Genomic DNA, 14,254 nt, shown 5'->3' on the forward strand with positions numbered 1-14,254 from the left:
AAAGCTAAATTTCAAAGACACACAAACCACAGTCTTGCACAAATCTTTTACTCTTAATCCATAACTACCCTCTCAGCCAGGTTTTTAAGTCATTCTGGAAGCACAGCTGTGCCTCTCACTCACTCATCCAGTTACAAGTTACACACACAAACTAAGGACATATACTCACTGTCAGAGACACTGGCTATAAAAATATACTTTGTAGTTATTCCCCAACCAAAATAGTGGCACAAAGCCTCGAGTCATTGATAAGTTCATTACACAGCCTTTTCCATACCCATTTTTGTCAGTACCCCTAATTCCAGATAAGCACAGCTTTTTGGGTGTAAACACCTGATAACTGAACTAGCCTCCTTGGAGAACATGGCTGAAGGTGGGGGACAAAGTGTTTTTCCCTCACACTTATCACTCCAGAAATGTCAACAATATTCAAACAGCCATGCTTTGAATTGCAGGGTGTGTCTGAGAATTTCTTACTCTTACAACTGCCATTCAGTGAATGACCATAAAGTCTGTTTTAAACTTTCACAGTTGCAATAGGAAGGGGGAAATCAGAAATGTTCTTCACTTGTGCATAATAGTCCAACTGCAAACCTGCGAGAAATTGCAACTAAATAAAGGAAAGATGACTTTATTCAGCCAGAGGTCTTGGTTATTGTGCAGATGGATGACATTCACAGCTGATTTCTGAGCTAACGGGTCCAGCTGACCCAGATTAAAGTGCAGGGTGGCTCTGAGCAATGTCCCATGAATATTCGATCACATCCACATGATTATCTGAAACCAGCAATCAATAATTATTTAGTCTTACCCCAGCAAAACCCCTGACTTTACAAAAAGTCCTTAACTTCACAACTAAAGCAAATTATCCTCTAATATTTTCTGTTATCCATTCCAAGCACAAACATCCCTGATCTTACAGAGCAGCCTAATTGCATCTGAACTTTACCACTCGACAGAATGCTGCAGTAAAACGTTCTGCCAGGGCACTCACAAACTTTTGATCACTCTCCAACCAGTGACATCTGACAGTCTGCTCACCTCAAACAACCTGTACACAATTAACCCTTTGGTCCAACTAATCTCTAATTCATGCAATGCTCATGTACCTCACACAGTCAATTTAATCAAAAACTGTACTCAGCTGGAGAATAAGGCTGCAGACTTGTCAGGTAATTAAGTTTGCCTCAAACTGAAGTTCTGGAAGGACTGGAAGAAGGATGTTGCCACCTTCGCCTGGTGTTAATGAAGATTTTCATCCCTGAAGACAGATCTCTTTGCCTTGGGGCAAGGTTTGAGTGTTTTATAGCTTCTGTTAAACTTTGTGTGTGAAGTTGTGGCTCCTCCACAGTCCATGGAAGACTTCCAGTGATACTTAATCAATGCTAAGTTGTACAGACCTCCCTTTAAGTTTCTGTAGAGTTAAACAACCACTATGGAAGTGCTTGAGAATCAGAGCAGCCTTTTTTCCCCCCAGACTCCCCAGAGGTTAGGTTACTGCTTTTAAATAGATAAAAATCATTCTCAAAAAAACCAAAAAACAAACTAAACAAACCAAAAAGAAACCCCAACCAAGCAAAAAAACCACCCATACCAGAAAAAGTAATCCAGAGGTTATATTTTTGTTTTCCTGTCAAATTCATCAGGCCACTTTGCCACAAATAAATTACCACCTGTTGTTCAAATCTGTTGCCACAGATATTCCTATTGCAATATCAAAATTCCCTGGGTTTTTAGACATATCTTCTTTTTCTGGCCTTGATTACAAAAACAGTGGTTGACTTCTACTAAAACAACAATGTTGCAGCATTTTTGTGACCTGCTTGTTACAGCAGAAATAAATGGATTCAGAGGGAGTAAAAAGACAGCATTTTGTGTACTATCCTTCATATTAGGTGCCAATGCCAGCCAAACATTTGTCTAGACAATGAAATGAGCAGTTCAGTCCAATCTGATTGCATCATTCACATATTAGCTGAAGGTTACACTTCTCATAACTCAATTTATTGCTCATAGAATTTAAAGAAATTGTTGAGTAGAATAAAATTAGAAAAATCACACCCCCCACAAGGAATATTATTAAATTAGGAAAGTATTTAGATGACAGTTATTTTGATCCTTCTGAGTATTAGAGAGATGCTTTCTAATGACAGAAAAGAAAATCATCCTGTCTGCAGGATTGGGTAGAATATTTAGCAAAAAATTAATATCTCCTGGATTTTGTTTTCAAAGACATTGCTGTCATCAATTTACAAGATGGTATGCAAAGAACAGATTTGTTATAAAAATCAACGGGAAAATGCCCAATATATATGTGTAAGAGAGAGGGGAGATTACAAAGCCTATTTCTGCTGTTCAGTAAAAGCCTTTATGGAATAAAAAAATACAAGAAAAGATTCACACAGGGAGGGAAAAATAGTTTTAAGACCTGCACAGGGAAAGAGTAATACATCTGCTTTCTCTGGTGTCATTGGCATGGTGAAAGAAAATTGAGGATTGTGGATTGAGGACTGAGGACTCTCAATGCAGGGCGTGCAGAGGGCTGGCGAGATCAAGATAGAATTCCATACAGTGAGCCATAAAAACTGGCTCTGTTTATCTGTGAAATGTTTTTACACAGAAATATATGTGGAGAGGTAAGGTTTGACTCCCACAGCTTCCTCCCTCATGAAGAACTCCTGTGTTTTTCCCCACCTTTTGCTTCCAAATTCAAATGGGCAAATGTTGTCCCAAATCAAGCTCTTCCCAGGCTCTGTGCCCACAGAATGCACTACTGGGTCACTTTTCTCCTATATTTATAAGGATCAATACCCATGCACAGGTCAGAATCAGGACATGAACTCTTCAGAACACCAACCACCTCTTAAAGTTGCATTCCTGCCAGCGCATCTGGGACTAATTTTTGTTATAATCAGAAGACTATTCTGGTATATATTTAACTGCCAGACTCACGAGGAAAATCTGAGCAAGTGCATGAATTTAATCAGTAAAGGTATGTGGCATATCAGAGCAAGCTGCTGTGTGAATCTTTGCTATAAATGTTCTACATGACATAAGCAAGAAAGGACAAACACTGACCTATAGGAACTGTATTATGAACAGCTCTCATAAAGTAGATTTACCTGTGAAGACTGAATTAAACTTAAAGAGGATTAAGGAATACAGAAATGTTAATTTCCTGTTTTTATGAAAAACAAAACAAAACAAAAACTTGCCAAAATGCTATCATTATCCTCTAAGCAGAAGGGTCTGATCTGATTCTGAGCTCTCCATATTAATGAGAAGTGCCCACACAGGAGGCAATAGACCTATAAAATCAATGCAAAGAAGGTCAGATGAAGACCCTCCTCATTTGCTGGGAAAGGAGTTACTTGGTCAAGGTACTTGTGGATCGATCATCACTTAGCTGTGACATTCTGTGCCTCACTGAAAGCCTGTGCTGAATTAGCACTGGAAGATTGACAGCTCAATATGTAGCAGCAGTTAGGGAAAAGTCAGGCCATATTTTTCCTTTCCAAAAGCAATAATCAAAGGACGATCTGAACTGTTAAGAATCACTGCATTAGTTTTGCTTCACCTGAGAACCTGGCAGAGCCACAGCACCTTTGCCTCCTTGTGGGGAGGGAAGGGGTGACTTTTTGTTTGTTTTGAGAAGGTTTGGAGCTGGTTTGGGTCTTGGATGAAGTTTTTTTTCTTGCTGTTGTTGGTTTTGTATTTACGATGATACCTACTTAGCAAAGTACAAAGAGAGAGGAAACCAATGATAAAAGTGAGAGACAAAAGTGACAGTTTCTGGCTTTCTCCTTCCTTCCCTCCCCTTCAGCCTCATTTGTCTGGTGCATTCAATTCCAGAGCACATGCCCTCGCTGTATTGACTCCTCACCTAAAAATCAAGTTTGACTTTGAGCCATCAGCCTTGCCAAGGGTAAGAGTGAAACCAAGTTATCTTTGTACAGAGACTCAGGTCATCCCCTCCATCGCACTAGTGGGAAATGACAGCTCAATTTCTACATCCTGCTTTGGCTTCTCTCTCTAAACAGCTCAGCCCTCACAAACTCCCACCACTGAAGCTGGAGAAGGACAATTTTCTTTTCCAGATCATCCTTCCTGACAGTGCTGCTTTTAAGACCTATAAATTATCTTCTAGTAAATCCTCACTTTGAAATGTGATCCGTTTATTGTCAAGAACATGGCTGCAAGTCCACATTGAACAAGCAACACAGCCCTGAAGAAACAGCAGATCTCTCCCAAAGAGGATTCCTGTAACAGACAAAATGTAGAAATGGCAAGTATTTCTTACCATTTGTCAATCCCAGCCTGGCTACTTTTCTTTACCCAAAGCACAGAGTTGTATGATTATGGAAAAATGAAAAATCCACTGCAACACAACCAATGTGCAAAGCCAGGGCTCCCTCAGCAGGTGAATACGCCTGGAACAGTTTGAAACCCCCAAACTAGGCTTTACAGCTCACATTTTGGCAAGATTTTTTTGGCAAGCAAGAATGAAGTCGTGGATCAGTAGAGCAGCCTTGTATTCTAGCAGAGAGGTTTTCATTTCAGCACATTTCTGTATAATAACAACCCTATCTGTCCAGAGCTTGCTTATCAGACTGAGGGTTGTCCAGATATCTAATAATTCAATCAGAAAGGTCAATTACCTTCCCTGAGATCACTCTTCATGGAGAAAAAATTAGTCATTTGGCCCAACCTCAGCAGGAAGTGGAGAGTTTGATTTCTTTTTTTTTTTAAATTGTACTTCAGAGCTGACTGCTGTGGGTCACCTGTGGGTAAATTATTATAAATTCCAGTTGGTTTGCGTTGTCAGGGAAAACAATAAATGCTGGGCTAGCTGTGCAGTGACACTTGTGAGATAAACAGGTTTAAATTGGCACTGTTTAAAATTTTGAAATGTATAGAGCAGCTAGGAAAAAAAAAGTATTTTCTTTACTCATCCATGATCAGTCCGTTCGTTTTTTTTGTTGTTGTTTTTTTTTTAAATTTTTAAACAGATGAAATCAGAAGTGGTAAATGACCAGAATGGATTTTTTTCCTACTTTTTCTTTTTCTGTGAAAAAATTGTTTTTCCCTAGCAGAAAATAAGTTTTAAAAAAGGCCTAAAATTACAGATGCTCATTAAAAACAAAACAAAACAAAACATAACCCCACACATATATGAAAGGAAACCAGTGGCCAAATTTTGTTTACTTGAAAGTCTAATGAATCATGAGGACAAACCAAAAAACAAATCCTGGATTCCTTATCCCTTACTATATCTTTTCAACTACTCTGTTCTCAAGATAATAATTCCTACCAGTTCAGTCATAATGTTTCTCTCCCTTGCTTAAAGAACATTTCTCAAATAAATAATCTCCTTTGTATTTCTTTCTCATAGAAGATCCAACAACCATAATTATACCTGTAATATCTTCAGCCAGATTATTTAGCACCTGAAAGTTCACTGTATTCTTTTAATATTTTGCCTGGGTGGGAAAAGAGTGGGGAGACCAAATGCTTGTCACTTAAAAAAAAAATAAATTATTTTTAATTTTAGTTTGTCACAAAGTCCCAGGATTGATTGGGGATTAATAATCCTGGCATCAAGTTGACTGTAATACACTCCTTTTCTGGAGACGTCATGTTTATTGCCTCAAGTGAGCTGCATCAAATTGAATGTCCCAAAAAAATTATGTGCCAAACATTCCTGTGGGTGCAATTCGTCACCCACCCATTTCCAAGCCACTGACATGCAATTAAAACAGCATCATATAAAGAGATGGAGAAAGTTGGAGAATATTTTAATTCCTCAGAGAAGGGCAACTTGGGCAATACAGTAAATTACTTTTTATTAGCCTTCTGTTTTGTACTGTTGTCTTTGTGCAGGAGAATATGCAGAAGAAAAACACGAGTTTTTGAAGTTGGGTGACACTCTCTCACTTTGCTTTTTGACATCTGAAGAAGAAATAACTAGATTTTTTTCAGAAACACCAGCAAGCCAAAGTACAGCACGTTTTTTCTCCTGTCAGTCTGGCTGGAAATTCTCTGAGATTCCTTAACTTAGGAAAACTTCCAAATTCTTCAGCCAAGAGAGGTGTATTTTCAATTTTGCCAGAGCTAAAGGCAGACACCTCACCCACAGGGGATTGATGCTCAGGGCCAGGCTCAGGGGAGAGAGGGAGCAGGGCAGGGGAAGAGCATCCTCCAAACGGGCTAAATGTTTGCAATAAAACTGAGTGGAAACACTGAGGTTTAGATTAAAATCCCCAGCTTTAAAAGTCCATTTTTATCATCATTAAGCTGCCACTTAAACATTACATGCTGATTTCCTTGATAGCAGGAATGCTTCTGTTCAGCAAAATGGGTTTCTAGGGGAAGTGAATGACCTTTTTAATTTGCTTTTTTATTTAGATTTCTGGGTAATGCCCACCAGAAAGCCTTTAAAAGCAAAGGGCCTGGCTAGACATATGCATAGGTCACAAAAACCTCATAGGCATTTTAAACATCTATGCATAATTCATTCTGTTTTTCCTGCATGGGCCAACATTGAATAGGTACTCAAGAGATGTGGAACTGAATGGACATTTATACACCTGTTTTTTCAATTTTTGTGGACAAACCCCACAAAGCTGTGTCGCCTCATTTAAAAAAAAAAAAAAATCCCAAATCCATTTTATGCTTATTGTATTTTACCACTGAAAGGAAACAAGATTACAAGTACTATCTTGTATTTTCTATGCTGGGTGAAACTGAGACACACAAAATAAATGTTTGATCCATAGGCATTTGGAGACAACTGCATATGGTCACTTTGGGAAATGACCTACATGCCAGCCACAAAGAATAAATTAAAAAGTGATTATTAGGGAATAAGCTGAAACAAAAACAGAAAGCACACACCACCAAAAAACAGTGGAATGCTACCTCTTTTTTCCCCCAAAGTAAAGTTTCTGGTTATAAGACCACACTATTTTTAATAAAACCTGCAAAAGAAGCAGGCTGAATTCTTGATGGATTACAGAGCAGCACCAATGTGTCAAACAAAGACCAATATATCCCAATAGTTTGCTTTGACAGTAGCCAAACTGGATCCTAAAATACTCAAGGAAAGTGCAAGGAAATATTGATATTTCATTAAAATTCATTAAAATTCTCCTCCACCTTGTGGTCAGAAACTTTTCATTGATATTACAGGATTTCTCTGTTATGAATTTGCCCAGCCTCTCCTTAAATTCACATGAAATCTTAGCACCAAAAAACATCCAGGGGCAAAGAGTTCCAGAATCAAAAACACCTTCAGTGATTATTTTCCATTCTGTCCCTGGTGTTTTTTAGTTTCTTCAGGTGAAACAGTTTCTCAGCATGAGAAAAGGACCAGAAAGGCACAGTGGTTAACTGCTTGAATCAAGAGAGATCAGACCTTATATTTAAAAAAAAAAAGGAAATAAAAAAATCCTGAACCTCTACAATAAGCATTATTTTGCCCATGCTTTCAAAAGAATACAGGCAGCTCCTCAAAATTATTTTAAGACAATAAGAGACAAGAAATAGTTGGAAAACTTGGCAGCTCTGGTTCTCCTGTCACCTATTCTGGTTTCAGGATTCCTGGGACACTGATCATATTTATACAGACAGTGCTTTAAGGGATCAGCCTCTATCAGGCAGTCAAAACCTAGGGCCTATGATGCTTCACATATCCAGGTCAACCTATTTAGTTACACCTGAAAATTCAGTGGAAGTCCATGTGTTATAACCACCAGAAATGTGCCTCACATTCATACTTTGTCAAACTGGGACAGCCACTGCTGTTAATGGTAATTTCACTGTTTTCAGTACATCATCCTAGCCCAACCAACACCAGTTCCTGTTTCCTTCATGACAGCATTTGAGCCAAGCTGCTTTTCTGACCAAGAGAAGCAGCAGCTGCAGAATGACTCTGAGAGCCATGAGAACTCCTGCCTCTCCAAAGCAACAATGCAAGAAATCATCTCCTTTGACCCCTAGGATAAATCTGTGTCTGCTGTGCCAATCTGTGGAAGCTAATTTCAAAGTCAGGTTTCATGTCAGAAGTGCTCAAGCAGTCATCTGATCAAGGAACAAACAAAATTTCTCACATCACCTTTCAACCCATCACAGCTAATCAAGCAAGGATCAATCATAAAATGCTGTCAATAATCACTGAGAGGCCAAATGCATAATTAAACTACACACCTGAAGTAGTTTTGTCTGTATCTGTATTCAGATTTAGACTTGTCATGATTTGATGTAACTTATTGATGTAGTTCTGTCACCACATAAGTGGGTGGTGGAGAGAGAAAGTGTGAACTTTTTGTACAAGGCGCTGAACCTGAGAGGAATGCAATTTTGAATTTTGTTGGTAACATTTGTCAAGAAAAATGTTCAAAATCATGGTTCTTTGAAACCAGAAATTTTAAAATAAGCAGACTGTACTTTGGGAAGTTTTTGAATGGTTTCAGTGTAGAATTCTTAATCAAAATATTGTCAGAAGTAGCCACAATCAGTGTGGAAACCAAATAATGATAATTACTTCAGGGTAGGTTCCTGAGCTAGCCCAAAACTCTGTCGCCTCCTCTTCCCACTTAAACTCCCACAGTTACTTTGAAATCTCATTTTCATGCTGATTGACTAAATGCTGAAGTCCCTACAGTAAAAAAACCTCAAGTTTTTTTTTTTGGCCTAATTAAAATCAGTTACCATTTGGTTTACAAGACCAGGGTCCCTGTCTCACTCTGTGATGCACAGCACTTGCTTTCAACACCTCATTTCTCAATAAACTTGGAGATTTGTTGGCAATGAAGAATGTTTGGAGATATGACTGTTGGTACCCACAAAAAACTAAGGTAATTAGAGAAAAAACAAACAAATAAACAAACAAAACCACAAAAGAAGGGGAAATCTGTACTGGAATAATCCACCAGAAATTTTTAACTGGTGTATATATATATATATCTAAAACAGTGATTGCCAGAGTAAAATCTCTAGGCTAGTAATGATTAATTCATATCACAAATTGAAGTCAGAGATACAAGTGGTATTATAAATAGTATCAAATACAAGCAACAGTATCAGGGGAAAATATTGCACCTCTGAACATCTCACAGTTAGTCCCACACAGCCTCACAGGAAAGCTCTCTGCTTATCAGGATTGAATTTCAAACTCAGATTATCACAAAGCCAAAGACCTGATTTTATCTCACCTAACAGGAAACATTATCAGTGATCATAATATTATCAGCCCTGTAAAAAATGAGGCACTTGTCTCTGTGTGACCTCTTGCAGGAGTGAATGCTGCAGGCAGAAGCTTTCAGAGATGATGGCTTCCTTGTCTGTAACCTTATTTGAGCTAATGTCAATGTCTGTGTTGATCTCAGCAACCACCTCACCTTAAAAATAAAATATTTCTTTCTAGCTCACTTCATTAGCTGAGAAACAGCACACTTTACCAAAATAAATAGGGCTCAGTAAACTGATTTTATCAGACAATCAAGCTGTCTGAAGGAGATAGTTATGTTTTAAACCATAATCTTAAATGTATCTGTGATTATGTCACAGAAGGCAGCAGTGGGGAGGGAAGCAATTTTACACTATGGTATAAAAGGTAAAATACAAATTTAAAGTATTTAGGGTCATAGAATACAATCTGAAATTAATACAGCAAGGGATACCAAAAGGAATCTCCAGGTTAAACCAGGCTTCTGAATGCTTCAGCACCAGTTGGACCAGTGAAGCAAACTATTGGAACACCCCAGGATGGAACAGGAAATGAAATCGCAGGGAAAGCTAAGCTGCCAAAACCATCAAATTAATATTTCCTAACTTAGAGTTGGTTCATCCAAATCAATTTGCAAACTGCTTGCTTTTTCAGGTTTAAGAACCCTTCAAATTGAAAGCTGATGGCGAATGTACCCTTGAAGAGCAATTCCCATTAAACATTCTGCAGCTATCCAGACGGAGGTGGGTGCACTGAAAGATGAGCTTCACAACTGTAGCTCAGTATTAATTCAATTATTTACCATGTTCTCAAAAGCAACAGGCTAAAGAAATATATGTGTGGTGGTTTTCATTGGCCCAAAACATCAGTATTTTTAACATCTAGGAGAAATTTGGACCTACCTCAGAAGCTGTTGTGGTAGGCCTGGGGAGGTGTCTGAGGAGTGGGGTGTGGCACAAAGATGGCTCCTGTGTGTCCTGAGTGCAAGTTCTGGAAGTTTTTACATCAAGTCCAGCAGAGCCAATCTCTGATGGCTCTGAAGGTGATGGACATGCTGCCGGCCAAGTTTGGGCCAATTGGAGGTGCTGGTTATGCCTCTGTGAAAACATATTTAAGAAGAAATCAAAACAAGGCAGGCATGCACTTCTTTGTAGTTGGAGGAGGAGGAGGTGGTAAAAATATGTGAGGGAGAACAGCATGGAGACGCCAAGGTCAGTGGAGAAGGTGAGGGAGGAGGTGCTCCAGTGCTCCAGGCGCCAGAGCTGAAAACCCTCTGCTAGCCGTGGCGAAGGCCATGGGGGGGCAGAAGGTTCCCCCTGCAGCCCATGGAGTCCACAGGGGTGCAGAAATCCACCCACAGCCCACTCCAGAGGAGCAGGTGGATGCCTGGAGAAATCTGTGACCCAGTTTGGAGTCTCATCGAAAGAGTTAAACCTACAACGGCCTTGCAAGGGAGAGAAAGGCCTTGCTCCTGAGGTGGAAGCAACCAGGCCTCGGCTCGGCAGAGTCTGCACGTTATGGACAAGAAGACTCATGTTGCAGCAAAATTCGGGCGGGATGTTGCTCATGAGATTGGACTCACGCCAAGGAAGTTCCTAGAGGACTGTCTCTTGTGGGAGGGACCCCTGACTAAGTAGAGAACCCCTCTCCTTGATTGAACTGACCAGAAAACCCCTCTCGCCCTGCCCCCTGTCTGTGTTGTTGGTTTAGAAAGAGGGAAGTGGGGGTGAGCAGAGAGATTGCTTCTTAAGAGGGTGGGGGTGAGAGCAGAAAAACTGTCTGGAGAGAGAGAGAAACAAGTAGAGATAAAGAGTATTTGTAGTAGAAGAATTGTGGTGATGAATAGATTTATGGACCTGCTCTGTGGACTGAGAGAATGCCCCACACCCTGCCTCCCTGCCTGGGCTTGTTGGTTAAAAAGAGGAAAGGGGGTGAATAAAAATGAGTTTGTAAGAGGGAGGGGGGTGAGTGAACAAAATAGTGTATGAAAAGTTTATTTTTGCCTTGCATTTTATCCTCCAGCTCTGTTAGGTAATTAAATCACTTTTTGCAACTTTAAGTTTGGAGCCTATTTGCCCTCTTTCTTTCTTCGTGCGTCCTCCTAGCAATGTCCTATCTCATTTGACTCACAAAATTGAAGTGTATTTTTGCAGGTTTTTTTTGTTGCAGCAAGAGAGAGTCGAGGTGCCTGGCATTTAGTCAGGGTCAAACCCTGACAGTATGTCACATATGCAGTTTATTACTACAATAATTCTCAAAAATTTTTTTTTAAATTTGTTTTGGAAGACTTCAAAATTAGGAAATACAACATTATGATTCTCTGTCTCCAACAAAATATCTACAGAGATTTTTTTCCATGCTTGTAGTTTCCCTTCGTTTTCTCTAAACAAGAAAATTTAGAAGTCGTAATAGTGAATATTATTTTACTGCTGATTAAAGTTCAGAGGTTCCTCACTAAGCTGAAAATGGCCTCAGGAATGGTCTGGACTTCTCTTAATCTGAGACATCTTTTGCCTGATTAGATACAATAATAATTACTTACCAATCAGGTAACTTACACTCTAGTTTAGTTTTGCTTTGGTTTACAGCAATAACAGGCAGTGGTTCTGTGTGGACTTCAGAAGAAAATGAAATGTGGAAAAATATCCCTTCTGTGAATCAACATTTCTCATGTTTATAAGTAGTTTCTGCAGTTATTAACTTAAGAAAGAAAAATATTTTCTCAAGTTTCTCAGTGTTGAAGAGCTTCCCAATGTTTGTTGTTGGGTTTTTTTTTTCCATTAACACTTAGACAAAAATATTTTTTTTACACATTCCTTTGACTCTTAATGATGAAACGGAAGATGTTTTCTCAGGTTCCTGCATTTTCATCAGATACATCACACAACAACAAAAAAATGTTTGAAAAGCAAATAGGCAGCTGGCTTCAAATTAAATACTTTGACAGCACAGAACATGCACAACAGCATTCAGAATTCTGGCCACAAATCCACTGCTGAAGCACCTGATGTCCATCTCTGTTTGCTTTTGGTCACCCTTCCTCACTGACAGCATGACACAGCTAAAAAAATACATTCTGAAACATTTTCTCCATTACTCAGTTTTCTCCAGCAGTAAATTTGTACTTTAACACCTGAACATCTCTGTTAGGATAACTTTATTTTCATACGTGTTGTTTTAAGCCACCTTTCTGACACCACTGAATTACACTCCTTCTATTCTGATACTATGGAACGCCCTAAACCTTAGATTTCAAGTTACCCAAGATAGGATACAGAGTAAAACACACTTTCAAAGAATACTGACAGAACTACATGGTTTCATATTTAAACATATTTTTGTGCAGGAGTAAAATACATGAAAAAAATGAATTTATACCTAACTCCAATACCTGCATCCTGTCTTATGACTTTCATGATTTTACACAAGCACATTAAAAAAAAAAAGAAAAAGAAGAGGAAAAAAAAGCCATTAATAAAAGATTTCTTCCTGGTCATGCAGCAAAACAAGAAATGGAGCTTATTTTAGGAATCAAAGGTAAGACAGAAATTGAGATTTTCCCAAAGTGTTCTCACAGAGAGGCACAGCACCATGAGGGCAGGGTAGGCAGGATGTGCTGGGGGTAGAGGTGGCACCTGCACATTGATTTTCAGCCTAGAAATTGAGTTCCCAACAATTTTTCCAAGGTTCATTTGGAGCAGCATCTCTCTTATGCAGAGAAAGTCACTCATGCCTTGTCACCTTCTGCACATAAATCCATCCTCATTCCTCTTTAATTCCAAGGAAAAATTACAGGGAAAAACAAAACAACCCCAAAAGAATACAAACAACAAAACCAACAGCAAACAAACAAGCCAACAGAAAAAAACAACAAGAGCTTAAAGTCAACTTTAATGAACCCTCAGATCTGAAAAACAGTCTGCAAGGTCTGCAGAACCTCAAACTCCATGAGATTTAAACCATTGCTGGAACGTATTAGCTTAATTTATGATGCCCTCTGTGGTCTGCTTCCTAATTAAACAGCAGCTTCCCGTAATCCCAGGGAAGAACAAAGCCCAGCAGGTGATTTTGGGTCACCAACCAAAATTTAAATGTGTGCTTTCCCAGCTTTGTCAGACATTTTCAGGTTTGACAGCAGTTTCTGCCTCTGCAGAGCCTCTTTCAGGTTATTAACAGAGTGTAGCAACTTTGTGTAGATCAATCCCTGATTTCTATTTGGATCCTTCTTGTAGACAAAAGGCAGCTTTTATCAGTCTAGAACCTCGGGATTCAGAGCTTTCCAAGTCATAAGAAAATCCCAAACCCTAGGATGAATTTTGGACTTCAGATACAGCACTTTTTCAGTCTCCAGGGGTCCCTACTTATGTGCAGGTGTAGGATAGGGTCCTGAGAATTCCCACTTTCATGGGAAGCCTTCTCCCAGAAATAAATATTGAGCAGCATGCATCTTTCGCCTCGTAATGCTGGTGTATTTTAAAGGGAATTGCTGCAGCTCTCATAAGGTTAACAAGGAATACATTTATACCCAGAACTGAATCTGAATTAATGCTTACATACACACACTCACAATCTACTCCTTTAAACTAACATCTCTCATCTTTTTTTTTTTCATTAGTACTTCAAAGTCTTCTTTGCAAGCAGCATTCCTCAACAGTAGCCCAAGAACATTTGTCATTAAATTACTCTTACTGGCTCTAGAGCAAAACCAAGTGCATTTGTGCAAAACTGCATTTGCAGCTGTTCCAAGGGGAATTAAAAAGCAGTTCATAATGCAAGAAGTACATTAATCTCAACATGCAGCTGAAGCATTAATTTGCTTTCAAGCTGTAAATGTCACACCCCTGGGCATGGCACACTTCACGGTGAGAAAAAAGGATAACAATCCAGACAAAGGGCTACAGAAACTCAGATGTGATGGTACTTTAGGCATAATTACCTGCAAGATGGAAACGATCACCGACTCCTGCTTGGTGGATCAGTCTCAGAAGAGGAGGGATAGATGGGGATAGCTACACTATTTAATGATAG

The 14,254-nt window shown here is 39.2% G+C and overlaps 1 long non-coding RNA gene across 5 annotated transcripts in view; it reads right to left on the minus strand.

The window, feature by feature from the left end:
- The window catches only part of LOC146445583 (uncharacterized), a 138,300-nt gene extending 127,953 nt beyond the window's left edge, over positions 1–10,347 (minus strand). The window contains exon 1 of one of the 5 annotated variants that reach the window (XR_014855468.1): positions 10,129–10,347. This is a non-coding gene — a long non-coding RNA (uncharacterized LOC146445583). The remainder of the gene's footprint in view (positions 1–10,128) is intronic. The other 4 variants (XR_014855470.1, XR_014855466.1, XR_014855467.1 and 1 more) reach the window with 4 other exon arrangements.
- Between the last annotated feature and the right edge of the window lie 3,907 nt (positions 10,348–14,254).

This window comes from Lichenostomus cassidix, chromosome 1 (assembly GCF_008360975.1).
Source record: "Lichenostomus cassidix isolate B80296 chromosome 1, HeHo_3.0, whole genome shotgun sequence".
Lineage (NCBI taxonomy): Eukaryota > Metazoa > Chordata > Aves > Passeriformes > Meliphagidae > Lichenostomus > Lichenostomus cassidix.